This window comes from Falco rusticolus, chromosome 12 (genome assembly GCF_015220075.1).
Source record: "Falco rusticolus isolate bFalRus1 chromosome 12, bFalRus1.pri, whole genome shotgun sequence".
Lineage (NCBI taxonomy): Eukaryota > Metazoa > Chordata > Aves > Falconiformes > Falconidae > Falco > Falco rusticolus.
The window spans coordinates 14,651,302-14,670,641 of NC_051198.1; the positions used below are offsets into that span (position 1 = coordinate 14,651,302).

General features: G+C 40.3%; 1 protein-coding gene across 2 annotated transcripts in view; it reads left to right on the forward strand.

The window, feature by feature from the left end:
- The window catches only part of DAAM2 (dishevelled associated activator of morphogenesis 2), a 206,246-nt gene that overhangs the window by 19,555 nt on the left and 167,351 nt on the right, over positions 1–19,340 (forward strand). The window contains exon 1 of one of the 2 annotated variants that reach the window (XM_037405735.1): positions 7,498–7,685. The exons of the other annotated variant lie outside the window; for it this stretch is intronic. The gene's annotated coding sequence lies outside the window, so the exon portion shown is untranslated. Of the gene's footprint in view, positions 1–7,497; positions 7,686–19,340 lie in introns of those variants that run through there. 2 annotated transcript variants of the gene reach the window in all.

The following is a 19,340-nucleotide window of genomic DNA, read 5'->3' on the forward strand; positions in this document are numbered from 1 at the left end:
AGTTGTCAGGGTTTAAGCTCAGTCATGTTTCTGCTGAATTGAGCAGGAAGTTTCCCATAGTTGTCTCCATAGGCATGATGCTGCCCCTCTGTCAGTATCCTAAAGAGTTCCTACAGCTGTTAGAACCTCACAGCCAGCCAATACAAAAAATAGAAATGCTAAATTCAGATTCTGTTGCATGAAACAAAGTATGGCATTTTTCTGACAGCTCCAGTTCTCTAGCTGTGTATGAATATGTATTCAAGAGGAACACATTTACTCCCCGTGATTTTAAAGCATTACCATTTTACATCTTAGAAGTCTTCTCAAAAACCAATTCATTCTTGATTAGTTACATCCCTCAAGGTGACCAGTTTCTTCTCTGGCTTGTGCAGTAGTTCGGGAGAAAACAATAATTTTAAGGGCCCTGTCTCTGTGCATGAACATCTTGCACAGAATCAGGGCCACTACTTAGTTAATATGTGCTGCTCCCTTGGCATACTCCAAGTCTCCTTCTGGCTCAGACTACCATGATGGAATTATACCTTGCAGAATCTGGGTATGCCCCTCTTCATATCTCAGTGACCTGCTTCAGAGAAAACATCGTATTTTTTTGTCTCCAGAGCAACTCAATCTTTCTGGTAATCACATATACACTACTTAGCACCCCACTGGAGCATGGGTGCTCTGCATTCTCAGTGAACTGAACTGTCTTACCAAGCGCAACAAAGATGGCTTACATCTTTCTTCTCCCCTGTCCTCACCCTCACAAGAAGATTTCCAAGAAAGTAATTCAGCATCCTTTGCCTAGAAGTAAGGAGCCACTTTCCGTAGGAACTTTGTCCCATTTCCAGGACTCCTAAGCATACAGGAATTCCTGTAAAGAAAGTCAAGTATTCTCCAGGAAACTGTGTGTCACAAAATAGGACAGATTCTATATGATGGAAATTATGTCTAAGAAAAATCAGGGTGGGTACACAGTGGTGTAATGAAGGGGAAAAAGAATCCCAACCCAACAGCAAAACACTAAAGCCTCAAAAGCCAGAACAGAGAGCTTGCCCATCAAGTACTGAAACTGAATGTCATTTGCAATTAATTGTTATAATAAGGTCAGCTGCCTTCCTAATTGATTTCTGATTCTTACTAAGGGATCGGTGCTGCTAATTAGTTTGCTTGTAAACTTCAGAGGACATGAATAATCAGAGTTTAGCAAGCCACACCAACCATAACTAATCCTTCTAGTTCTTCTGCAAAGAATACACAGTAAGCAAACATCCCATGCCCAGCACTGCAGATGGAGCCAGGACTTGTTGCTCCAGCTACTTTTTTCCGCTGAGGTGCTACAAAGCACTCACAAGCAATGCAGACCTTGATCAGCTTATAGACCACAGAGTGGAAAAAGCAGTTTAAATACTGCCATTACTTCTGCACTCTGGTTTTTGTGCTAACCAGAAGTAAACCAGAGTAAAAGATCTGGCCTAGACCCTCTATCAGAATAGAAGTGGAAATAGCCTTTCCCTTTCTATAGACATTTCTTTGATTTTCCTGGAAGTTGCTGAGGTCTGTGTGTTCATAGTTAGAAACTGACTTTATTTCTGACTGTATTAGTGCCCTATTCTTGACTGGAACAAGACATATTGATCTAAATCATTGCTAATTAAATAGTGGCCAATACAAGATCAGGCATTCCCTATACATTTCTAAAACTTAAAAATGCCCATGTGTCCCTCCCCACTGTGCAGCTGAACAAATCCATGCATATAAATCTGGGGAGTAAAAGGAAAAAAACCTCAGGCCATTCAAAGCCCAAACTGATTTAAAAATTATGGTTATTAGTGAAAGCCTATATTGCAGTGCAGCCCAAGGTGGTCTTTGGATTTTTTTCAAAAAGGAAAAAAAATCCCACTAATGAAAAATGTTGAGGAATGTCATTATACAGACTTTTGTTGGAACAGCTGCCTAGGGACAAGCTCACCCCAGCCCTCCTTGGTTCATATATTTAGTAGATCTAGCCAAGAACATGTGGTTACTAATGTTTGTCATGCAGATCACCTGTCTGCATACTGCACTTCTTGTAAGGTGACCATCTGCTAGAACGTAGGACTTTTTTCTGGAAAATAAGATAAATACAGAATAGAAGGAAGTATTAAAAAATGATGGGGAAAGCAGAGGAAGACTCCATTTAACAGATCAGTGCCCTCTATTTCGGTGACTGAAAAGCAAAGAGAAACCAAAAGGATCTGAAGTTCAGGTGAATTGTGTGGTTTTTCTATAACTCTAGTCTGTTATCCCTGAGAAAGTGTCACGAATAGGTTCAAAATGGTCATAAGGTGTTAGGTGTGAACACAACCCAAGTTTCTTCAAGGCAGGCAAATGAAGCCGTAGTGACGTTGCTGGCTACAAATGTTTACAGTAGTCAGGGACTGCTAACTACCTTTAATTGCTGGAAGATGATCAGTGTTTTGGTGGCAGGAAATTTAATGTAATTCTGGCTGATTATGTCCTCCTTCAGGGATCTGGGTTTGAGCTGGGCTGTTATCTGAAAAAAGAGTTGCACTTCCCAAATGCTTGAGAAGTACCAAGCAAAACTAAAGAAAGAAATGACAATTCTTGCAGAATTTTCACATTTTTTTCTTTTTTCCTTCAGTTGGAATAATCTCTGACTTTCACTTTCTAAGAGCTTGTAAACCTCTTCTCCTTTCTGATGAACAAATGCCTTTTTCTTCTTTCTATAGCTGTTAACCTAAGCTGCAGCAAATATTGATGCCTTTTCTTTCAAGCTTGCATGTTCCTTTCTCAGCAAACAATTTGTGCAGACCACTCACCAAATCTTAACCAATACAGAAGAGAGGGTTACAATGAGCTTGAGAAGCCAATGAAAAAGAAGGAACTGTGAACAAGAAAAACACAGGGAAAAGAGTGGAATTGAAATGTGCCATCTCTCGGAAGGTCCAAACCAACATCTTACATCTTATTACAACGGGTACAGACCTGAATATAGTTGTAGCTGACCTAAATGCTGTGGCATAACCCATTTTATAATAAGGAAAACAAATCTTTTTTATTTAAAAACAGTTGGTATGAGTAGTTTGATAGCTAGTATGTTGATGGAAGACATTGTCAAGGCAAGTTATCTTCATGTTGAAGGCCATAACTTTCATTAACTGCACAGCTCTTGCAAATCTGATAAAGTTTAGGATCTAGGAACCAATTTATTTACTTCTAACCTTTTTTTTTTTTTTTTAACTGAAAAAATAACCGCACCAAAACTAAATGTTTGTTCTGGGCTTGTAGTGGCAGCTAACTAAAACATACTTTTCCATGATGTCAAGAATGCTGCAGAAAAAAAAGTACACCAACAATACATCAGATGCAAGCTAAACCTAACAGCAGTAAGTTCTGTCGCTGTTTCACTCAAACATCTGTATGCATGCATGCATGTGTGTAAATACATACATGCACACACAGGTATGTACGCGCATCACGATTCATCTAGTGGAAAACAATCTTGTGTCATTAATATTTTTAATTTTTAATTGATAATTAACATTATTTCAGATAAGCATTGTCCAGATCCCTACTTTTTGAAGTTCAAAGCAAGTTTTCAAACTGCTGTATTAACACATTAAAGATGTGGGTTAGGATTGAAAATTTTTGGTCTGAAACATATATATCCCTGAATTGGAGCACAGTTCCATCCTTATTTATCAGGAAGTCAGTGGGAGTAGAATCCAGCCCTTAGATCCAATGGTGTGGTTTGAGTCCAAAGATAAAAATAATTTTAGAAGAATTGTATTAACAAAAAGAACATCTATACATGTCTGTACTCTGTTGAGTATATATGCCTCATTTCAGCCCTTTAGCAACAGGGAACAGAATTTCTTGTGGCTTTTTGATAAGTAAGGATAGTGATGGTTCCATCACCATGTTACATCCGGTGTCAGTGTATATAGTAGCAGTACTGCTCTGCATGTCACACTCAAGAGATGCTCAAAACATTGTGTGGCATTTCAGAGACTGGGAGACATGCAGAAGCAATCTCTGTAGGGAGGGTATGAAAGTCTTTCTAGTTCTGTAGCCTGTGGTGATTGAGATAGAGACCCTATAGCTGCACTGGGTGGTGGTGTCAGGCAAGGCATGCAGCCGAGCTCACAGAGCCATGGTGTTTACTCTCATTGTCAGATGGAGCAGGCAGCCTGGCACTGGATCTCCTCTCACAACAGACACTTCTGTTGTTAGATTAATATACCCATGTCCTTTTGTTTGGACAAAGGATCTAACAAACAATTTATATCTACAGAGGTAGAGCAACATCTCACAGAAGCTTTTGCTTCTGTGTTCTCTAGGGAATCGGAATCTGGTTTTAAGCAGCAAATAATCTATTTGGGTTTAGATGTCCCTTTCCCCCTTTTTTTCCACTTTCTATTAAAGGCCCTTATGCACAGATAATACTGTAGTGTTTTGGTTTTGATCTTGGTCATCAGAGCCTAAAAACGTTTTCAGAAATAAGCAGTTGATTTCTTTAATGGTCTTATTCCTAAATTCAGAAGGAGCTGCCTCTGTAGGTATGTTTATGCTGTCTTAGGATGTAGATCTTAGGTGATACTGCGTTCAGAAAGAGAAACATACCTTCTTTCTTTCTTGATAACTTTGGGATCACTTCTGGTTTTGCTGTCCCTTATAAGCAAAGACACAAAAACATCTCCCAATAAATGTCATCTCTTGTGCAAGGGGATTGCTCTGCAGAATTAAACATTTTTGCAAACTGCAACACTTTTCAGTTTTCACTGAGGTATCTGCAGTTCAGTATTTAATAATAAAAAGCTGGCTCCTCTGTCATCTTTCAACCCAAGCTGTTACTAATACAAGTAGTCAATTATATAACACCGAAGTTTAGTGTACTATGTTGTTGTTGGGGAAACAGTCACAAAAAGAATTAGTGATTTATCTAGTTTCATTTACTGCTAACTAAATATCCAAGCATGCAGCAGAATTTGAATTCTATGTCCTTTAATATACCACACATTTTTCCTACAGCAAGTAATAGAAACCTGCAGTTGTGCTGTAACCATTAGACAATGCTCTGTCAATGGAACATCCAGATGCTGTGGTGAGCAGAGGAGCAGCTTTCACACAGGATTGTGAGGAGAGTATGGAGTAATATATGTAACCAACAGCAGATACTCTTTTTTATCTTAACATTTATGGTGGTTAGTTAGATCATTCTGGTCCAGTGGCACAAGCTTATTTCCTGCTGGGCACTTTCTGGTGCTTTTCCATGTTCTTGTTTTGTGTGCGCAGAGCAATGGAGCATCACTTTAGGTCCCCCCCTCAAACCCCAGTTTCTCTCCACCATTTGTTTCTTTGCCCTTCAAATCCCCATCCACTACAGCACCTTACCATGTTGTCTTGTAGACAGACTCTGCCTGTTTTGTATGTCTGAATAACCTTAGCTGAGGCATCAAGCAGGTGACCAGCTTTGCCTTAAAGATGAGTGTTTTGTTAACTTTTAACTAATGTTAACAAGTTTAACAAAGGCCATTTATCTTGGTTACACTGTATCATAATAAACGGTACAGCATGCTAATGTGAGGAGAGAGTGTTGGTAATGCAAACCTACCTATAACCCTTGTCCCGCTGCTGCAGGTTAGTTTCTAGGGCTGCATACAGGTCTCTGGCTCCAGAACTTTGGCTGGAGGAAGGAGAGGGAAGCGAGAGAAGGAATCAGTTAATCATTCCCACCTTTCAGCTCTTCTTTCCTCTTCCAATGAGAAGCTAGAGGGGAGAAGGCGGGGGCAAGACAGTTAGGTGGAGCTCAAACGGTGGAGGTCAGCTGCAGAAATACCAGGTATGCAGAAGGGGGAAACAGAGAGTAAAGGGTCAGGGACTTGGAGGATGAGATGAAAAAAGTAGTAGCCAGTGATGTGGGTGTAAAGTGAGGATTAATAGACCAATGGAAACATGTGAACAGAGGGAGGATTGATGGAATTATAAGATCTCTTTTACTGTGCATCGCGTGTAGTTTGCATTTGTAAACTTTCCCAGACTTCATGCTAGGGAAAGCAGGAGCATAAGTATAGCTTGTACTAGAGGAACACTGATGAGTTCCCATGGTTTAATATAAGGCTAATAATGCTGAAGATTATAATTTAGTAATGTGGCTAAATGGCTACTTTGCTTACAGGGTAGAAGGTATACATGCCACTAGTTAGCGGATACCTACTGAGCCTGTTTGTGAAGGACCATTAGCATTAAAAGGGCTGGATTCACCTTTTGATTGGTACCCATATCCTTTTCCCATAGGACCAAAGAAACAGAAAGACTTCATGGCTTGCTGGCCGTTTGTCCCTGTTCTGTGCTTATAGTGCATTGGTGTATATGAAGGCAGACAGAGAGGACAGTGGTGACTTGGTCTCATCTCTCATCCTTGTTTGGTCTGGTCTGCCAGTCTGAAGGTGATTTTTTCCCTGTAGCTTGCTTGCTTTGGTTGTGCCGTTAAATAGATATATATCTGTGTATATATATGACTTTGCCTTGTGGTATGTATTGATTGGTGTTGTCAACGTGAGAGTTCAGTTATTGTAACAAAAACAGATTACTTACATGCACAGAGAGCAAACCATCTATTTCCATGAGTTAAAAAAGACACAGAGAGAGATATTTTGCAGATGGTGTTACTATCTCTGAATTTCAGTGTTATTCTTTAACAGAGAATGTGGTTTCTTCTAGGGCAGACAGCAACACACACAAGGCAGACAACTCCCAAAATTAATCTAGCTATTCATATCAGACATACTTGAAAGTGAAGTCAGAAAACATGCTAGAAACAGTGGTTTATATGGGATTAAAGCTATCTGGAGAATGACTGAAGAGGAAAAAATGGCAAATTAGGGCTTTTGATTTAATTAAATCATATCCTTTCCAGCACAGGGAATAAAATCTCTCAAGGTCAAAATGATCCGAGTTTCCAGGGGATATCTCTAGTCCTAATGTCACTACAGACCAGGGCTGGTGTGCCGCGGAGCACAGCACAGAGCAGGGGGTGGGAGTGGATGCACTGCACCCCTCCAGGTCCCGGCCGCAGGGCGGACCCTGCGCCCACGGTCCAGGGGGTCGCGCGGCCTCTGCTGCTGCTGCCGCCTTCGCTGTGCAGTAATTACCACCTCCGTCGCAGAGGCTGTGAAGGAAGCAAAAAATTAAAACCGCAACACCTGAAAACCTTGGATGAAAAACTGTGTAGATGAGTGTTGTTCTTGTTCCCAAGGCAGATAGGAAACCGTCTCTTGTTGCGGTAGTTATCGCCCGGGTTGGAGGCGGCAACTCAGCCTTTCGCCGCTCCGGCTCCGGCCGCCAGCCCGGGCAGCCTCGGTAGCTCCCGGTTCGTGCGCTCCTGCCAGGCCGGAGCTTGTCCCTTTAAGAAAGTGCAGCACAGTAGCAGGGGCCGGCCCTGCCTCCCGAAGCCTGCAGCGCTGGAGCGGGGCTGGGGAATGGGAAGCAGTTCCTGATCTGGGTCCGAGCGAGCGCACGCAACAGCCGCCGAAGCAACGGCCGCCGCCGCCACCACCACCCCAGCTCCGCTCGCTCAGCAGCATCCAGCGTGGGGATCAGGGCTCTGCCTGGCTCCCTGACACAGGGTGGACGTTCCTGAGCATTGAGCTCATCTGCTGTAAAAAGCAAGTAGGAAAATATACAGCTGGATAAAATTGGTAAGTCAAACTAAAGTCACATCCTCCTCCTTGGGCTGCAGTTTTCCAGTCTCTTAATTTGTAGTTTTTTGCAGGCCACTTTTTTATTGTCTTCTAAGCAGAGCAGCTGGGAAAACATGGAGGTAAAATAAAAGTGTAAAAAAAAGTTTGAGGATTTGTCAGTGTTTGTGCTCCTATTTTGAAACTCTCTTTCCACATTGACGCTCTGCTGCAGGAGTGGGGAAGGGGAAACCAGCAAGTGCTTTTGTATATGGGGGGAAAGAAAGCTGCTAAGAGTTGCAATGGCTTTTCTCGCGGAGATGATTAAAGAGGGAGATTTGGGGGGAAAAAGAAACAACATACTTTCAAGAAGCTTCAAGTGACTTGTCACTTACTTTTCCAAGTAAAAACAAATCTCATGTTGTAGAGTTTTAAAAGGCACTGGGATGTGGCAAGCAGTAATAAGAATATTTTGAAAACTGTTACCAGTGGAAATCTGGATGCCAAAGTATGCCGAGCAAATGTTGCATTTGTTTGTTTAAATTTAACTAAATACATTGGCAGCTCTGGAAGAGCAGAGCATTAGATGCCATTTTCTCTGTGTCGGCCAGAGGGCGCTGTTGCTGCATCTGACGTAGTCCTCCCTGAACGGAACTGGTAAAAATTCAAGTGAAAAATCGAGCAGAGATAAGATATTTTAAACAGTTAAAATAAAAATTGTTCACACATGCAGAAAGCTACAGTACACAGCATGCAGTTAGAGCAGCCAATGGTCGAAGTGTTGTTCCCTCCCCCGCCCCCCCCTTAAGACGTGGAGATAGTTTTTGTTCTTTTTCTCACACACACCCCCCTTTTTTTTCTTTTTCTAAGAGTTGATCAGAATTATAAAGGAAAATATTAATTCTGTTGACCAGGTCTAGAAATTAGAGTCTGGTTATGATCCTGTTATCATTTGGAATGTGTGATAGGGTCAACCTGAATAAAGAAGGGGAGGGAAAATGTGGAATGTCTTGACAGAAACATTACCTCAGTAATTGTTTGTGAGATGAGGAAGGACTCTGTGTTCATCAAGTTGCAGGCTGGAGTTAGACATCTGATAAGGGAATGTATCCTTTGTACCCAGTACAGATGTGTAGCAGAGGTTGGAAATCTATAAGCTGAATAATAAGACCTGTAAACCCTAATGACTGAAGCGCGTATTGTCAGGTCGTTTGGGAAAGGGGGAGGGACATGTTCAGGCAGGCATACAGCTTTCTTTGTAGAAAGCCCAATACCATTACTGGTACAAGAGGTGGTACAAGATATTGTGCCATATCCTACCCATATATAATGAAGAGTTAAAGAATACAGTAATAGACTGTCCTTACCTCTGTGTGTGTATGCTTGTTTGTGCATACCCTGGTGTATATAATAATATTCTGCTGCTTTTAGAGTGGAAATTTGGGTTTCCTTGAATCAAAGGCTTTAAAAGGAATTAGGATATTATTTTAACTAGTGCAGTTCTGTTGTGTGTAAAGAAGGAGTAAGTTGTCAAGTCCCCGTCTGATACAACCTCTATAACAACTTGAAGTTTCGATTGTGATCTGGGGCTTTGGTTATGCCTTGAACAACAAGATGTTTCTGTCTAGCTTTATTTCTGTTACTTACAAATCACTTGCAGTGGAGTGGAAAGATCTGCAGATTTTGAGTCCTTAATGTGAGACATGCTGGGAAAAGCAGATTAAAAGAACTGAATGATCATATGGAACATGGTCATTCAGACTCCCAATTATTGTATCTCATTGAAAAGTTTAGACTGCTACTACCTCCAATGAATCAGTGGAGTATGTAAGCAGAAGTCAACTTTCTTACTACCTGCAAGAGGCAGTTAAACAGTTATTGCAAGGCAGTGCATCCTTGGGATATTGGTAGTTCTTCAGGAAAAAAAATAGACATTTCTTTATACTCCTTATGGTTCATTAGACATTTGGGTATGAATGGCCCTTTGAAATGATTTACTGGGTCAGAGGAAAGATATCCCTCTCCAGTTCCTCTCTGAACTAACAGGCACTGGTCAGATGCCTGACTGCTGCTTCAGTAATTTACTGAGGATCTCTTTCACTTTCCTTCAAACAGACTACTTGATGGGATTACTTAGCTGCCCCCCATGTCTTGTGCAGGACATGTTGGACCCCTGGGCAGTGGAGCAAGTTCATTGAGAATGATAGAGCTATCAGACTTCCTGAGACACATTTGACCCTAGCAGATGCTTGTCTTGGTAGGAGCCTCATTTTTTCACTGAAAGTGTGTCTCTGTCATCACTGATGTTCAGCCAAGCTCTTATCATTTGCATCTCCCTGTCTATTTCATTTGTCTGCAAGACAAGTTTAATATGGTAGTTGAAATGATTTCACTTCAGTTCTCCTGCTTGCCTATATTTCAATTTAAATCTTTCCTTCACAAATGGACAGTTTTCTGCACCTGATCTTGTTTTTACTATGTTGTTTAGAAATTGACTTTAGTATGTGTTTTATTTTACTCCTGAGTGGTTTTCTTGGAGTTGCTTTGTACCTGAGAGTCCACACTATAAGTCTATCTGTGGCTGATGTTGAGGTCATACAGTTAACTCCTGCAGAGTCTCCAAAACATGAGCTTAATATGACCTAAATGTGTGATTTTTAAAATGTGAAGAAATCTTCCACCTATATTTATGCCATATTAAAGAAACAGGGATTCCTTGAACAGTTTTTTTCATTAGAGACTGCTCTTTTAACCTGCCAGTAGGTACCTAAATGTTGTTGGTGCTATAATTTCTGTGCCTGCCATTGCAGTGCTTGTCTACTGCTTGCTTATGCTGACAGTAACTCTGCTGAGTGAGCCTAGCCAGAGCAAGACTCATGGTTACTCAAGAAATTGCTGACAGTTTGGCTTCTAATATTATTAGTTTTGATCATTGTTTTGCAGAGGTTCATGTTCTTGTTAGTTTGACTTCAAGCATCTTATCATAGTGTATTTAATGAAGCCTACTGCAAAATCCTTTCTTTAAGAATGTTTTTGACTTTATGTAGTGAGGGATGTTACCACAGGTTAGGAAGGCTTGTGGTGCTCACACAGCTGAAGTGAATCTGGCCTTGTTCTCTGTCATAGATAAAGCCTCTTTTTGCTTTATGTAACGGAAGTAGGATCCCAACTTAAAACCTCAGTTTCATATCAAAGACTTACTGTGCTCATAGTGTAGTAAGCTGCCTTGCTTTTTGACAAGATTTCATAGACAATTTTTTACACTGAACAGTGATAGATGTGGGTTTATGTCCGATTTATTTGCCTATCTCTACTTTTGCAATCATTTGGAATGCCACATTTTCCATTATACAAGGGATATGTTTATCAGTATAAATGGAGACCTCTCAAGTTGTTGTCCTGTGCAACACCAAAAAATGTTGACTTGCAAAGAAGGTGAAGGAAAGTAAATAAGATTTAATAGCTCTGAAGGTGGAGATGGAAATTAATTATTGCAGGAATGTGTTACCCAAATAATAATTTCAGTGGAGTAGATACCTTTATGCAGCTAGACCTGACTCTTCCAAACAGACTACATCAGATCTGCCAATGCTCACATGCATGAGCGTCCTCCAAGGAATTTATTTCCATCTTCACATATGTACAGCTGTCATCTTGTGTCTGAGACAGTCGGTGATTGAGCTGTTCCTTCTTCTTCTCTGTAGTTCCAAAGTTATTTTCTTCTTTGCTAGACTCATCAGAATCCTTGGAAAACTTCAATCTCTCTTTAATCGTAATCCATTGTTGAGAGTATTATTTCCTAAATGTAAAAAATGATGAAGAACAATTTTTAAAAAAGCTTCTAGGCACACTACCAGTTCAATTATACTTACAAAAAACATGGTAGTGACCTAATATATCATTAAATAATCACATTTAAATACTGCACTGACCTTGGCAGCCAGTAAATCAAAGCAATGGTGAAATCCCTTTTGTTCTCTTTGCTACACCCTGAAACCTGTGAAATAATCTGAGCGCTTAGCTAAAGTATGTAACGAGTCGATGTGTTTTGGAGCATGAAATTGGGAAAAAATATAGGAATTTCTAGATTCCTAGGGACCAAAAAAGGCCCTGCTGAGATCCCTCCTTCCTTTTTGTAATCAGATAAATTCAAGAGACCATGGATTGTAAAGGTTCCGTGAAAAGAAATGACAAAAGTGGCAGCTGGCAGTGCTGTTATTTAGTATGGGCTGCACTTCTCGGTGCCTTCATTAGAAAGGATAATTTTTATACTCAATGCTGTTTGCTTACTGTCTTGTCAAATTGTCCTTTTGGGAAGGGTGGTAGTGGTGGTGAACTGATTCACAGTGCAACTGCTGACTTTTAAAATGGAGCATAGAACAAAACTGGTTCTCAAGTCTTCATCTGCATCATTTTTAGTTTGTTCTGTTTGAGAGACTTGACATGGTAAGAAGTGTGGAGAAGCAGTAGGAGCATCAAGTAATGAACTGTCTTTTATGCCATGTGGTGTATAATGCAATATCCAGGTGCAGCAGGTAGGCTAAGGGCATCCTTTGCAACTGCCCTTTCCAGTTCTTTTCACTTGTGCATCATGTCTTTTTTAGCTGAGTGTTCTGTCATTTAGCCAATATGATGTGTTAGCCAGATCGTGTGTCTAGCTCTGCAGTTTCTTTCTAGATGTATCAAGACCTGTAACTTTACCCTACATCTGTCTATTGACTGGCATGAACATATAGCTATGTTTATTTTGAAATCCATGGAAAGTACATGGAGAAACACTGTAATTTCATTTCTCCAAGAGAATCTTTTCCAGCAGCTGATAAAACCCAGGCTCATGCCAGATGAAAAGCTCTTGTGTTATCATTTTCAGTTAATGAAAAAAATAAACACCAAATCCCTTACAGCCGTGGTTTTATAAATACTATGCATATGTATGCACATGTATGTGCATGCCTAAACTAGTGTTTCACTCTCATGTTGACAGCTTGTGCCTTTGACAGTGGGCTGGGCATTATCATACACTTTCAGGTACAGGACTCTGCAGGGATACAGGGGATGGATGGAAGGTTTGGTTTTGTTTTTCTTTTTTTCTTTTTTATAAATACACCTTACTGCAGCTGAAGCAGACCCAAACTAAAGTAAAAGCTTCAGTGTTTGCATCAAAATGGTAATTTTTTTGTTGGATTTTTTGAGAAAAGATGCAAAAGGCTCTATTTCATCTTCTGGTAGGCAAACAAAACATTTTTCTGACAATTTGATACTTCAGTAAAATGAACAGTAACTTGATTAAATGTGCCGAATTTGTGTGTGCTAAACGGCAGGAAGCTGGGTTTGCTTGAACAGAAAGGTGCATTGGCAGCTGGGGCTGAACTACCTCTTGGCACACACACCTATCTATTAAGTGCAGATCCCAGTAAGCTGAAGGATTATTATCTTTCAAAAATCTTGGACAGCTTCACCAGTGAGCTGGATTTCTTTTCTTTTCATTTTAAGAAGGCAAAACTAATTTAGTTTGGGTGAAAGCTGTTAAACTGACAGCTCTGGAAGACCACAGTTCCTTTTTTCAGCCATAGAACAAGTGATGCCTTGGACCATGGCCGAGTCAGCTTCCTCAGTGCTGCTCACCAGCTGTGCGTTTTGGTCCCATCAGAGGATCAAAACTGAAGTTCAGCATCTTTCTGTTCTTTTTTTTTGGTCAGCATTGTCAGATTGCCAACAAGGGGCTGACAGGTTAGATTTGGTATGGCTTCTTCTGTAATCTGTTTAGGTTATGCCAACAGAAATCAACCACTTTGTTTCAAGTGTCAAATAATACTGTGGCAGACTCAGTCACTTATCAGGACAGCCTTGATCAATTCATTTCACATGAGCAGCCATCAAATGGGAATCTTTTTTGTTCATTACCCAGAATGGATTCAGCCTGGTGACCTGGTGAAATTCAGTTGCCCCATGTGGTTTTTCAGTACTCCACTTGCATTACACAAGTCCTGTGTTTTTAGGTTCTGCATTCTTTGCCTGATTCAGAGGCCCTTTGGAAAGTTGCATGTGAGCTTTTGCATTACGTTCATCTAGAAGTTGAAGACTCTGACCCGCAGATACTTCCTATCAGACCGGAAAGTGGGACAGAGGGACTGTGTATGACGGTGGCACAGAGGCTCTGGTAGTGGTAGTGCCTGCAGGGATGTGTAATAACTTTAGCACAGAGTAAACTTATTGGCAGGATCTTGTATCTCTTTTTTAAAATACTTCTTAAAAAAAGTATGCATACTTTGTATTTTCATGTTTGTATATATGTTGTCTTCCCTTTTTCCCGAGATTTAAACAATAACTGTCTTTTAATCATAATCTCTAGAGAAAAAATCTTTTACTTCTATCTATAGAGCAGTTGGTCATAAAAGTATATATTTGTACTGGAAGCTGTTTTTCACTCTTTGTGCTGGTTATTTTTTAATTACACATTTCTCAGGTTATAGAGTGAAACTTGGCCAGGTAGTTCCAACATCCTGTTTCTTGTTCACTTTGCTAAGAGTTCTTTCATCATCTGATACTGTACAGCGTTTGAGTTGGAAGCCCTTCAGGGATTTATTTATGTTGAACAACCTTTTTTTTTTTTCTTTTTTTCCTTTCAATTAAGAAAAAACCCAGGAGAAATAATGAATTCTAGTGATGTTAGGCTTTAGTCAATAATGTTGTGCTTTTGCCAGCCATCCAGTGTCATGCTTAAGGTGGCTGACATAGGTGAAATTAAAATGGAAAAATGAAAATGTACTCCAGCCAAGTTGTTTTTCCCTTTTTCATTTATATTTTCAAAGCACCTTAATTAGCTGGAAAGAAGGCAACTACTGCAGAGCTTTGACTTTGAGCACAACAGAGAAAGAAGAAGAAAGTGTGCCTGTCAGATTTGGAGGCTTATGCTCATGCTTGCTGCTTTAGCTTCGTTCATGTTCCAAGGCCCAGATAGTCAAAATAGCTCAAAGTTACATTTTTCAGTTTCTCAGTCTGAGAACCAAATGCCATTAATAGTCAGGCATCTATTATGCAAAATTCTTTAGGAAAATATAGCATCTTGTACTGTAGCAAAATTTGAACTCTCTTGAGAGTTTTGTCTCTCATCTTTACTTGGTGGTAATCAAGAGTCCATATTTCAGAAAGATTTGCTAATCTGCGCAGGGTGCTGTGAGATGCGTTGTTAGAAGTAACTGGTTGTTAATGCACTTGTATGTTTTAACAATATTTATTTGGGAACCAGAGCAAAAATCAGCAGGACTGGAGTTCCAGTACAAGGTACTTGCAATATGGCTGGCTTTCCAATCCAACCTTTAAATTGTGGTGTTTTTTCCCTTCTAAATCCCTTCTTTTGAATTGGTTTTTTCCCTTCTAAAAATTTACTTAATTTACAAACCACTTTGACTCTAAAAATGTGCTAGACCAACAGGGGACCAGTGCATCATTCTCAGTACTCAGAATTTCAGGACAGCAATCACAGGGAACTAGTGGGTTACTAAACAGGTCTAGTGACTCTGCTTCTGAGGGCCGCTTTGTATGTAACACAACTGAAAAACCACCAGAACAAACCAGCAGCACTGAAAGAAGTTCCTGTGTTAAAGGTTTGTGTTCTCTTTTGCTTTCTCAAAAGTGAGAGATCAAATCTGGTAAAATAGCCTTTGTGTGGACAGGGTTAGATAGCTACTGCTATATAAGAGTATGTAGTAAACTATGTGTATTAAAGAATATATAATTGGATGACTAATGGTATATGGATACCTGAGCTATGAGAGTGATCATTGCTTTGTAATTGTACAGTCTGAAGTGCCTTAGATGGATTTGATTCTACACATGGTCGCATGTGTGGAAGGGATATACATGAAGTTATCGTGCTACTTGGTTTATTGAGCCCCTTATCCCAGTGTCTGAAACCATGATTTGTTATGCTGTGATATGATCCGAAATAGAACCACAACTCACTGTAGCGGGTTCTTTCAATCCCCTGGGAATGTTTGTCTGGCTTAAGTGCATGAAACTGAAATGTGTAATACAGAGCTGCAGCTTATAGATCAACACTGACTCCATTTGTGGGAATGAATGAATACCTCATGTTTGATGTGCTATGGGAGAGTTCACAGATCACTTCTTATGTTACAGTACTATATTTTCCATGCTTTTTCAGCTTCTTTGCTTTTTCTTCTGTGTGTAGAATAGGGTGGTATTATCCTGGGCTTTTCAATGTAGAAATAGAATGTGAAAAGATTTCTCCCTGCTGACTCTTTTTTTTAATGGCATCAGACATTTCTTTCCAGTAAAATTTCAGTCATGTCTGAACAAGACAGGTGATTGTTTCTATACCCATCCACACACTTCACAGGTATAAAACTTTGTTTAATTTGGATTCTTCCTGAATGGTTTGCAATTTTCTTTTTCTCACTTATCTACTCCTTTTTACATTCCTCTGATAGCTTTAACTCCTGGATGCAAGTCTATGAAGATAACTTCTTACAGTCTAGTTTAATGACTGCATGATAGGTGGGAGGATTCACCTCCATACTGTTCTTTGCAGGTGGTCATAGATATGTAGAACTTTATTCCTGATTCAGTTTTCCTTTATAATCTAAATTTTTACCTGAAAATACCAAAGTCTCTATAAATGGGTAAATTCTGCTCAAAAACACCCCCATGAATTTGTTTAATAAAAAAAGCAAACTCATCCCCAATAATAGCTGTCCTGGTAATATTCCAATTCTGTAACACTTCATCTCTGGATTTTATTTATTTATTTATCCTGTCTTGGCTCAGGAGAGGATGAGGTGTGCAAGACTGAAAGAGACCTCCTGAGTCATGGACTACAGAGTTTCTGTAATTGCATGAAATTATGTTGCAGGATTCTCTTTGTATATTTATCAATCTCTGTCTCAAAATTAAATGGCTTTTGCTCCTGTTGTTTCCTATTGGGAAGCCATTCAAGAACCTCACTCCTCTGATGTTTAGAAATCTGCTTCTAATTTCCAAACTAAATTTGTTCATAGCCAGTTCATGCCCATTTGGTTTTGTGCCAACACTGGTCTGTAACTTTAATAGTTCTTCCCCTTTCATACAATCCTCCTGTGATCTGAGGAGGATTCTTGACTTTCTTTCCTGTTTTTCCCTAAGAAGGGAAGGTAATTAAAATTGTGCTTTTCTTTGTGATGTTCTTCATTGTCAGTGTCATTGTCCCTCAGTTTGATAAATTCCTTAGTCTTGAGAGCTTTTCAGTCTTTCTGCTCAGTTCTCAGACAGACAGGAGCAGGAAAAGGTGGCTGTTGGCATTTTCCCAGATAGGCAGAGAATATGTGTAACTTTCTGGTAACTGGGGCCAGGAAGGTGACATGGGGAGGAGAGAGTGCTTTTGAATCTGTAAAAAGCTTTCACTGGGGACTTTGTGAAGAATGATTTAGGTCTGAGGAGCTGGTTCCTGGGATAGGGGAAGGTGTTGATTCAATTTTTTCATCCAGTCCAGCTCTCCCATCCTTCTGTAAAAACCTGCTTGAAATGAGCCAGCTGATAAAACTTTTGGAGGGAATGTAGCTCACAAATGAGTTTTTGAGGGCAACTTTCCAGCTGTTTCCTCAGAAGGAATGAGGCAAGCGGCTCCCAGAGCCCCAGGCAAATGCCTGGGATCTTTCTTCTTTGGAGTGCATGGAGAGTCCCTGAGAGGAGCTGAGACCAGAGGCTGATGGAGAGATGAAGCCAAAGGCCTGTAGTGGGAACCTCCTGCCGTCAGGATCCCACGCTAAGTTGCAGTTGAGGGCGGGCATGGAGGGGAGAGAGGGCTAAGTAAGGTTTGCTGTGACCTTAGTATGTTCCCATACAGCTCTCTCTAGGCAGTGCTCAATGGCATCATTTACAAGATTCCTCAAATTCACTTAAACTCAGTAGAAAAAAATGCACAGTTCATTCAGCATGCTACTGTACTTAATACAATACTTATCAGGATGCGACTGATCTTAAATGATATGATTAAGGTTGGATGTCTCTAAGACAGCTTTTGATTTAGCAAAGTGTATCAAAACCAGGTCTGTTTTCAGAGAAGCACCAGTGTCTGTCAAACTGCCTGAGATTTAGGGTGGAATTTGGGGGCAGGAGGACAAAGGGTGGAGAGGAAGGAGAGCCAAAACGAAAGATCTGGCTCCTGGATTAGAGCAGATGCTAGGGAGTAGACAGGTAGAACTGATAGTGTGAGAATAGTGGGAGTTCTGTTCAGATCCATCACCTTAAGGTGAACACAGCGGTTCTGAGCTCTTCTGAAGTTAGTGTCTGTATTTTTCTGTGCATGCTGAGTTATTTTTGATTAACAAACAAATTAAAACACTTTTTGTTATTATTATTATTTTTGTTCCTCCATGATGGAAAAAAAAAAAATCTCACCCAACTTTAAATGGAGCAACTACATTTCTGGAAAAAGGTGTTGCAATATATTTTTAAAATTCAGCAGGACTTTAGCTAGGATAGCTTTACCCAAGCAGTTTTTCCTCTGTGCCCAGTTTTATTGTCTCCACTGCTCCTGTGGTTAAGAGGTATGAAGACACAGATATGGCAGCTTGCTGCATCATGCACTGCTTGTAATCCCTCTATGCCAGGAGTTTACCAAGTAAGATAGCTCTGGAATCCTCCTGTAATGAAGGTGCCCAGGACTGGTGGAAAAGAATGTTTGGGACTTGTCTGCTGATCAGTAATTCAAAACAATTGTTTCTTTCCTACAACAGATCTATTAAACAGTCTTAATCATTCATTGCATGAGGTGCCAATGCTCTGATAACCATAAGTAAACACATTTTAAATTACCTTTGTTTGACTGTGTACAAAGAAGCAGAACCAGTCTTTCTTTTTCTTCTCTTCCATCCTCGGTCTCCAGCAGGAAGAGTCTAAGCTTACAGGTAAAGTATGTCTCTAGTCAGTGCCTCCATAGACTGAGCAGAGATAGATGGAGGTGCCCTGTACCTAATAGTTTTTTTTCAGAACCCAGCATACTCTTCTGTTTTATGACAAGCTCATGTAGTCACTCATTAGTTCTTTGTTAATGTATAAAATATGAATGGCGAAGATTGGCCTTTCTTATGTAAGAAAATAAGCTGGTTGAAAATCTTCTTGTTTTTTATCTTGAAGTATATCCTTATTTTCTGATTGTATTTTGTGATAGTCTCCCAAGATGAAGAAGTGTAATAATTGTACTATAGCTATAGTTCTGTTGTTTCATTGGTAATGTGTGAGAATCAGGAGAGGATGCCTGACTGGGCTCCCTGTGTTACCCAGGCACTCCTTCTCCCATGGAGGTAATGCAAGTTTCATGCAGCTCCCATGGTTCAATTCAAAAGGCACAGTGAGGACTCCGAGTCCTGTGTGCAGGCAATAGGTTCTGAAGTTCTCAGGAGACTAAAAAAAGAGGAGGGTCCCTATGCTGTTGGTGCGTGGTCAGTACTCACAAGGACTTAGGAGGCTGAAGTTCAGCTACACGCCCAAATGTGGCTTCCTGGGGACTCCAGTCAAACATCAATAAATGGTCCCTCACTGTTCTCTCTTTTTTGTCTTCTAACTTATTGGACAGAAACTGAAGAAGAGGGTCATGGACAAGCAAAGGTTGCTCTCTGAGTCCTGCTGGTGATTCTTGTTAGAGTTCCTTGGTCAGGATTAGTTGTACTTTCTCCC